This window comes from Haplochromis burtoni, unplaced genomic scaffold, assembly GCF_018398535.1.
Source record: "Haplochromis burtoni strain Fernald_Lab_line unplaced genomic scaffold, NCSU_Asbu1 Contig_307, whole genome shotgun sequence".
NCBI classification, from domain to species: domain Eukaryota; kingdom Metazoa; phylum Chordata; class Actinopteri; order Cichliformes; family Cichlidae; genus Haplochromis; species Haplochromis burtoni.
The window spans coordinates 678,816-688,289 of NW_024582668.1; the positions used below are offsets into that span (position 1 = coordinate 678,816).

The 9,474-nt window shown below is 41.7% G+C and overlaps 1 protein-coding gene across 2 annotated transcripts in view; it reads left to right on the forward strand.

Moving 5' to 3' along the window:
• The window catches only part of tafa5l (TAFA chemokine like family member 5, like), a 40,835-nt gene that overhangs the window by 2,748 nt on the left and 28,613 nt on the right, over positions 1-9,474 (forward strand). The window lies entirely within an intron of this gene.

Genomic DNA, 9,474 nt, shown 5'->3' on the forward strand with positions numbered 1-9,474 from the left:
ATATAAAATGCAGATGTGTAATCATCAAAACCAAGTCATTTGAAACTGGCTGCACTGACCAGTTACTGCACTCATAAAAGCAGCTCTGATTTCTTTAGCATTACAGTCTAAAAATATAACAAGATTCATTTGCAGTATTTCTTTTAGCATTTATAGCTAAGCATCACTGTTAGAGTCAAAGCACTGTTCACTTTCCATGAAAAGCTCGGCCAGTATGGCCCCTGAGGGCTTGAGAGCCACACTGTGTGCCGGTGAACTGGCGAGCAGGACTAACTTGAGGTTAGAGGCTGTGCTGCCTCCACCGTCTTCATAGCCCATCTGTCATGGCAACCAGGACAGGAAATCAAAGCCTAGCAGCTCTGTCCATGCACGCCATTGGGCCACCGTCGGTCACAATAAATGGCCTGTCGGCTGCTCTCAATGTTGCCAGTTTATTCAACAATAAATTTGGAATTGTCTGGGATTTCCGTACTTGGGCCACATTCCGGTTCAGTGGTGCAGCCAGGGAGCAGCGGTGACACATCTCTGCTTTGTCACCCACAAACCTCGGAGTTAGTATGAAAAGGGAGGGTGGAGTGCTGCATTTTTACCCACATTTATTCGCTGGAGGTGAAGGGATAGTTGGCCTTTGCTCTAACTCATCTGACAGAATTCTGTTGCCATGGCAGTAAATCATTAATTTGGAATAATTTGCTCAGATGAGACTTCTTAAATCTTTATTCATCTTTGATGCAACAGCAAAATCATTTCTGTGTTTCTCAGCTGCTCTTTCCATAGATTACTTATCAGCATGTGTAGTGTGGTATCTTTTCTTTGGATTTCCCATTAAGGATGTTTAAGCTGTCATAATTTCTCATTTTACCACAGATGATTATGTGAAACGGTTGTAGTAGCTAACCGATTTAGCAGCTCTCGCCTTCATTTTCATTCATCTTTTTGGCCTCTTTATATGCGCTGTTTGGGTTTTCAAGCATTCGAATCTTTCTGAGACTAGTCTGATTGCAAATAGCAGTGGGTGACTGCCTTCATCTATAAAGCTCTGATGACAGCACTCAACACTGCTCAGCAGACAAACTTAGCAGCAAGTTGGTGAAGAAAGCTGAACCTCTGTTTTTCTCAGTAGAAGATGGAACTCTAAAAAGGGTTGAAAGCAGAGCCATTGAGTAAGACAGTCCAGTCAGCGGGGGTTCTGAATTCGGGGTAATCAGTTCCTGCAAGTGCTTAGCGGGCAGTTGGAATGTACGCTTAAAACATACAGCCTTGTTTTTGTTTAACTAACTTTTAAAAAGACATCTCAGACTTCTGTGCTGCTATATCTCTATGGTGCAGCTAGCATAAGTTGCTAACCCCCGTTGCTAAACTTCTGTGAGTCTCCGTGATCCGCCATTGCTGTAAAAATAATAATAATGGTGAAGTAAGATGACGTGACTCTTCCATTCAACAGCTCTGGTTGAGAGGAGACTCCAAATTCATTTTATCTGCTGGTTAGCGGATCTAAACCTGTTGAACACTGAATGTGACTCTGAAAAATAAACAGAAACATATGATGTAAAGAAAAATATATTTAATACAAGAGAAGGTGGACAACCCAAATAAATGAAACCACAGGGTGATTTCCTGATCTTGGTGTTCTTTTTTGTACAGAAAGTGCTTCTCTATACAGCGCATGTGACGTGTCATGATTAACGTGTCATTTTGGTTTGTTTGAATAATCCAGTGAGTGCAACAATCTATCCTGTCACCCTGCTCTGCTGTCGACGCGGTTGACAGCACATTTATGAGCCACGTCCGTGGCCCGTGTCACTACATTTTGATGTGACTCACCGAGACTGTACAGAGAACAGGCTCATGCGGTTCAAGTATCAAAACCAGACCGATTTTACTCCTGATGAATTATTCTGTATCCTATCATGGTCATTTCCCCCCGATGTATATGAGAAAGCAAATCTTCATGGTGCACCAGAGAGATAAAATTCAAAATCTTTGGTTGGTATTCTCTTTTAACTCAGAGAGCAGGGCCTATCCATCCAAGCATTAAACTAATCAGAGTACCAGAGAATTACTGACTTTTTGAAGTGAAAAGAATGATTTCCATTCCAGTCTTCTTCAAGGCGGCATTAGGCATGCAAAGGGAGACCTACTTTGATTATGACCTTGGCTGTAAATTGTAAGCAAATCATTGAGACCTGCTTATATAGGCGGTGGGGCTTTAAAAGTATGAGCATCTTTATGGAACAAAATGAAAAGAATTTTTACAGCTAAATCAATTTGGCAGCACACAAAGCTCATATTTCATAACTCCCCGAATATAAATTCTTTCTAGCCGTCAGCTTTGACCTCCCTTGTGGTTGACTGTAGCGCACTACTCAGTGTATTTCTGCATTGTTATTTTCTCTGCGGAAATCTCTGGGCTTGAAACTGCTCCATCATTGGCAGAGTGGTGTAAATGATTTGAGTTATGTTCCTTCGGACTTCTGTCCCTTTCTATTTTCTGCCTGATGCCGTGATCATATTTTCTGAGAGGGAATGTGCTTGAGTGTTAAAGCTCACACAATCCCGCATTACTGTACAGTACTTATGGGGTCGTAATAGTCCTCTGATGTTCACCATTTTCTCTGTGTTTGCAGTAAAGAAGGAGGGCATCATGGAACGCTATCTGGGGGGGAATTTGAAATGAGTCACCGTGGCTTTATACAGTCATCTCTGCGCTACATTCAGCAGAGCTACTGTTTGCATTTGCAAGGCATATTGTACATTCGCTCTCCATGCCTCTAGCCTGTTTTCATCCACAGCAAATTGTTTGAGCGCACTCTGTATTGTAATATTCTGCAGCTGTGCTGTGCGACAGCAAAAGAAATGCATTCAAAGCCATCTCAGTCATGTGAACCGTACCACAGGACAGACCTGAAATACACTGTGAGTCCTAGCAGGGGATGGATGTAAGGGGAATGTTTTCTATTTTAAAGCTGCCCTTGGCAATGTCACACAAAGGTTGCAGACAAACTGTACAAAAAAATGAACTTGGGGATCTTGAAGTTCTCTAATATGATGTTAGCAGACTACACAGCATGCTTTTGCTTTCTAGTGAGAAAGGAGACAATCTAAAGCTACTGTGCCCCGCTTTCCCCAAGGGAGTGCCATCCTACGGCGGCTACGGGAAGTTTCAATTTGTCATTCCCTGTGGGTGGAGTAGTGTTCACACCTGACACGGGAATTAAATTTGAGCAAATAGAGCCCATTTCTGGTGTCTCAGTTGGCAGGGCGGCAGTGGCTTTCAGTGGTTGCTTGTGATTGTCTGAAAATCACACTTGATGCAGCTTAAAAAATTCTGTCATTCGAATGCAGAGCTCAGCATTCGAATATGAGCAGCTTCTCAAGAGAGAACAACAAGGAGCAGACTGACTGAGGGCTAGCACACTGCAGAGAAATGTTCTTTATCTAATAACATAATTTATCCCACCCCAAATGCTCCAACATCTCCCTACCATTACACCCGATTCCTTTCGCACTGTTTTATTTGAAATTGCATAGTTACCATTACAGGTCCTCTAACATCAGCAGGGAGTTGTTCACTTGTATAATTATCAATTGGACTAACATAGAGTATTCAAATAGCATGTGAAATTAAGTGGTGGCACATGTTATGCTCCACTGCTCTGCTGCCCTACTTGTTTAGCAGCAGAAGATCACGGCGATGTCAGGAAGCATATAGCACGGGGTCAGTCAAACATCTGCCTCTCTCACCTGGTGTCCTATTACATGCTACCTACTGCGCTGCATGCGTCAAGTGCTGTTAAGGTAATGAGATGGACTTGGCTGCGGCTGCCTTGGCTACCATATGCACAGTCAAATAAGCTGGCTGTTTGATGTCATCCTGAGTTGTTAATAGAAGCCAGAGCTGTGAGATCAGAATGGACATGAGGAGAAGATCAGGTAAAAGTTCGGGCTGCAGTGGCGAATAAATCCAGATTAACTCACTGAAATTACCTTTATATTTGTGGGATTGAGTTTATTAGCTTCCTTTGAGGTCGTGAAGCAGAGTAACAGTATTTTAGAGTGATCTCTTACTTAAGTTAGCTGAGTCTATATGTGCCACAATTGGTGGTGAAATAATTATCATCTATTAGAAAGCCAATTTCAAGCAATTTCAAGAACTTTAAACTATCGTTCTTATAAACTAAACTATAGAAAATCTTGTGTGTGAACAAGAAAGTCATTTTACCCCACAAGACAATAACTTATGTACACAAAAACCAAAACCAAAGGAAAATCCCACACTGGGCTTCACTGACTCACATTACTGAATCAGAAAAATTAGAAAATTATTCAAGGTCTTCTCATTACAGATTTTTCGGATACCAGTAAAAATTAATGGTGTAACATAAAGTTATATTCTAAGTACACCAAGACTTACAGTGGGAGTCCATTGTCAGGCTCAGACTACAGTCATGCACACTCTCACTCTGTGCAGTCCTGTGAAAAACTAAGTGCAATCTTGCTGCTTCCAAAGGAAGTAACAGGGTAAAAATGCAAATGCAAATTAACTGGATACTCAAATGCAGCTGATCAACAGCAAGTGTGAGCGCCTCTATAAAAACAGAGGTTTTTGTAAATTTCCTGGTCAGTAGCAGGTGTGTGTTAAAGATGAAGTCCCAACAAATTCACCAAAAAGTCTTAAAATCGACGTGAATGAACAAATGCCCACAATTCTCAATGACCCGAAGCAACGCTGTGAAGAAGAGTGGCCCAAAATTCGTTCACAGTGATGTGAGAGACTGAGAAAGTCATATGGAAAATGATCACTGTAAGTTATTACTGCCAAAGGTGTTTCTACATACTTTGAATGGGCTGTGCTCAGTTGTCCTTATAACAACTTCCTTTTTCACATGACTGCACATTGTGTCTTTCTGTTACAGTAGTCACTATCTCAGCTTTGTCAGTTACAGTCAAAATCTTGTGACTGAGAAACATGATAGTTTGCATGTTCCTCTCTTTCATGGTGTTTGGGATGTAATCGGTAAGGAGACGTGTTCCAGAAAAAGAACTTTAAAAATCACTGACACACAAAGTGGTTTGTCTGATGCTGGCACTTGTGTTTTCAATTTCTCAGTTCCATCCAGCTTCAACAATTCTTCGTATTTTTCTTTGCTATGTCTAAAATTGTAGAGCTGGTGTAGAGCACTGCGCTCATTTGGGTCATCCTCACAGAGGTGGTGGAGTCATGGTGGAAGAATCAAAACATTTCTATCATGCTAGTCTTCCTGTCATGAGTCATCTCAGGTGCAGCATCAGTTTTCATCCATTATGACACAGCATGCAAGATAAAAAGACCAGTGGTACCCATTTTGTACTATCCCTGGCCCAAAGCTGCACTCTACGTCTTCCAGTTTGGTCTGAAGCAGTTGTTGGGCAGAAAAGAATCAGATAAACAAGAGTATAAAGCCTAGTACAGGGAAGGGTGTTCATTTCTACAAATAAAGACAACGCAAACTGTGTTTTTCCAGTGCTTATGTAACTTTGTAAGTTATCAGACAAAATTTTCTCGTAGCACATCATTATATACCAGCTAGCCCAACTTCAGTAACCCTACAAACGTCACTGCTGTTTAGTTTTCTGTCTTCATTTATGTTGGAAGTGATAGCAGAGCTGTATGTTTTCATTTGTTTCCAAAACCCCGCAGTCAGGACATGCTATATTGTATTTAGATAGAAGCTAGCAAGCTAACTCCCTGCTAACTTCTAACTCCGTTAAATGTCATAAATTCCGTTTTCATGGATGCCTGGATGTTAAACTCAATTGTTACACCTGGTAGAGCAGAACGCTGATCATTTTATTAAAGATGAAAGACTTTAGACAGTTTTTCAACTCTCAGTAATGCCATAGTGATCGTTTGATATATGGACCCGCAGCGGAGTTTAGGCCCAGACACAGCTAGTGACGTCAGACTTAACAACCGGATTGTGCAGTTGTGTTTTTTTTCAGCACCACTGATGGCTCCTGTGAACCTTGATCACACCAGAGAGGTTCTAAATAAGAGAAAATGTGTGAACATGATATGTTTTGTGCCTCTTAATATTAAATACACTTTTTTTGAGGGTGGTGTTCTGTCTCTGAGAGACCCTCTTTGTGTCCTTGTCACTGCAGTTTTTGCTATTTTGGGGGGCTTTGGAAAGGACAGTCATTAATTGTTTCCTTCCTTGTTTCCTGTTTCCTTCTTCCCAAATGCTGGGTAAGCATCACTGAGCAAGATGCAGATCCCAAAGATTTCACCTTGACACCACCACTAATGTGTATTTATTTGTGTGTGTGTTTGTGTGTGGCTTAATGAGAGGATTTGCAGAGAGCTTTGTCCTCAGAAAAAAAAAGAAGTGGAAAGCACTTTATAAAAGCAGTCCATTTAAAAAGTTGATTTAATCCATAATCAAAACAATCATTAGTGTGTCCCTAAACACAAGACAACTACAAGGAAAGCATAAATGTGCTGTGTGAGATAGCTGGCTGATGCTGAATGGGGGTTTTAGCCACTTTTAATTACATTTAAAAAATTGATAAAGGCAGCCACTACTAATCAGTTATGACAGATTACCTGCATCATTAACATTTATAATTTTTCCTGCAATGTTTCCAGTCTCCCACAGAAGATCTGCTGGATTCATATCAGATTCTATACATGCTAATATGATTGTCATGCTCTCTAAACTAGCGTTTTGTTGCCAGCCCCATTTTCATTCTTGAGAATGCCACTTCTGTCACAAAAGGAGCGCACAATGGAATGAAGATAATCACTCACACTTATTATTGTATCTGAGTGCGGTGATTAGAGTCAGATTAGAAAAGTGGTCGGAGTCAGTTCCGGATGTTTAGGCCAAACCAGCACAGAGGAGCTTTGTGCTATAGCTTTGGTCCCTATAGGGAATAATTCCAAACACAATACGTATTGTCATGAATAATTAACTGCACCACTCTACAAGATGTGGAATTTTTTATAAATATAGTGCAAAACTGTATCTTGGAAAGTCGCGTTGTGCAATAAAACATTGTGAAACCTCGCTTCCATGTGTTTCAAAGCTCCAGTAATTACAATCTATAAAGGAAGATTGTTTTAATATGGAAATGGAATCCTAGTCATAGTTCATTCAGTGCAGCCTCTCATATAATTTTATGGCAAATTCCCTGAGGAGAAACAGAGCTTTTCTCACAAGCTCCCAATGTGGTTTCACTTGTACAGGAGCAGCGCGGCACTGTCTCCTGCGGATGCCCGTTAAATCTGATAAAGCTTTTTTTCTTTTTTTTTAAATCAGTTAAGACTGACTTCTGATGTATCTGCACAGTCTTAATTAAAGACACAAACAAGGAAAAAAAAGATAAGCTAGAAAGGACTGAAAGTTTTTATTGGTTAGTACAACTGTCTAACTAAGAAACAGCAAACTGCTGCAATCAGCTGCGATGTTAACAGGGATGATGATAATTGGCGGCTTTGTATATTCACGGTCCGTCGCTGAGGTCGTGCCAGTGTGGTGTATCTAGAGCCCAACGGCTCTTAGTCCAGCAGTGATGCACACTGAATCAGACTAACAATGTGAAAGCAAGTGTGGACTCCTGGCAGCCTGTTTCAGGCAGAGTTATTAAGATATTTGTGCGCCTGTACTTTGGTGATCTGCAGTGTGTCTGATCAAAGAGCTGATATGTAGAGCACAGACTCACATCTTTGCTCTAAGCTGTGTGCGTTTGGTCCCCTGTGTGTGTCTGTGTTGCCAGTTAGCACTAGCATAGTGTTATGATTCACTGATAAGGTGATCAAGCTGCCAGTCGGTGCTTAAAGCCAGTGTCTACTACTTCTTGTTGTCATTTCTGACAGGATCCAGGGCCTGTTCAGCGACCATTCCCATCCTTCAGTCGGCGCTCTCCTCGCTGCCACGGCCATATGTGCATTTCATCATGTGAAACAGAGACGAGGCAAAGTGTCCTCACACCACTGAGTGACAGAAACCCTCTGTCACATGAATTAACTCCTGTACGTATGATGGAGCGCTGGCCATGGCTAAGAGCGCTTTACAAAGCAGCTACCCCCACCCACACACTACACAACTCACCACTTCAACTCCCCCAGCGCCTTACTGTTGTCTTCCTTCAGGCTTATTACATGAAGCCCATTCATCTGTTCAGTGTTGAGCACTGATATCTGATGGCACCTCTGTCCTCCAAGCAACAACCAAGTATACAGGATCTCGCCTCAGCAGAAAAACGAGAGAGGCGGGTGGGCTGAGTGATGGTGGTGCGCGGTGGAGGGTGGCCAGCAAGGCTGATGTTATGAAATTAGATTTACATAGCAGATCTCTGTAGAGCTGGTTTTGTTTTATGGCTCTTAACACTTCTGGAGGTATTTTTATGGAAAAAGTAAACCAGTCTTATCAGCTTAAATAGCAAAGTGTGGCTGTCAGTGGAAACTGCAGCCCATTCGTTGATCTATTAACTGAGAGGCTGAGATACCCCGTAAGCCTGTTTTTGATGTCAAGTAGCACTGCTGGAAGTGAAAAGTACTTCCAGCAAACGAGTAGGGCAGAACAAGTCGGATAATATGATTAGCCAACTCTGGTGTAGAAATATAAAGTTTGACCTGCACGGCGGTAGAGAAAACATTACCTACAACTGAGGAGTCCCTCCTCTGTGGACCAAGTATGTGGACCTAACCAAGTATTTTGTTGCTTAAACACAAACAAACTGCAACTAGAAAATATAAAATGAAAGAAGGTTTAATGCCAGAAAGCTCTGAAGGAAAAGCAGTCAACCCGGCAAGTTAATTTTTGCCCGTGAGTCTATCTATCGTCTACCTAACTATCGTTGCTATGGACAGGAAGTATCTCAACTTGGTGAATTATGCTAAAAGAAATGCCGCAGGGTCACCTTAAATCTTCACAGACATCTTGCTCTGATACTTGGATGTCTCAGCACTGCTCAGATAATTTTATGAGTCATTTGTGTTCATCAACAACCCTTTCAACCTTTGCCATTATTGCACTCATTTCATGCTACATAGCAGTTAGCGTCTCACTTAATGAGCATTTGAGTGTGGCGGGAAGCGACTAGAAGCAGCAGCATAAAGGAGCTATGGTTGGTGAATGCCAAGGATTGACCTTACAGGAACTGCAGTACACACTCTTCTCTAATCTGCCTTTTCTCTTAGATGTTTTGAAGAATGGAGAACCTCCCCTTCATACACCCCCCTTGCCCCTCCCATGTAGTTCATCTGCAACTAAAGCATGCTTGCAAAATGTAGATTTCTCCAGTTTGTGTAATTAATTTAAAGATAACACTGTGGCAAACTTGGAAAAGCTGCTTATACACGTGTCCCTGGCCAGGGAGTTATCCATCAATTTGTAATGCCTGGAGAACTCTGAAGTAATTCTCTGTGCTTGGACAGAACTATAAGAATAGCGCACACACACACACACACACACACACACACACACACAC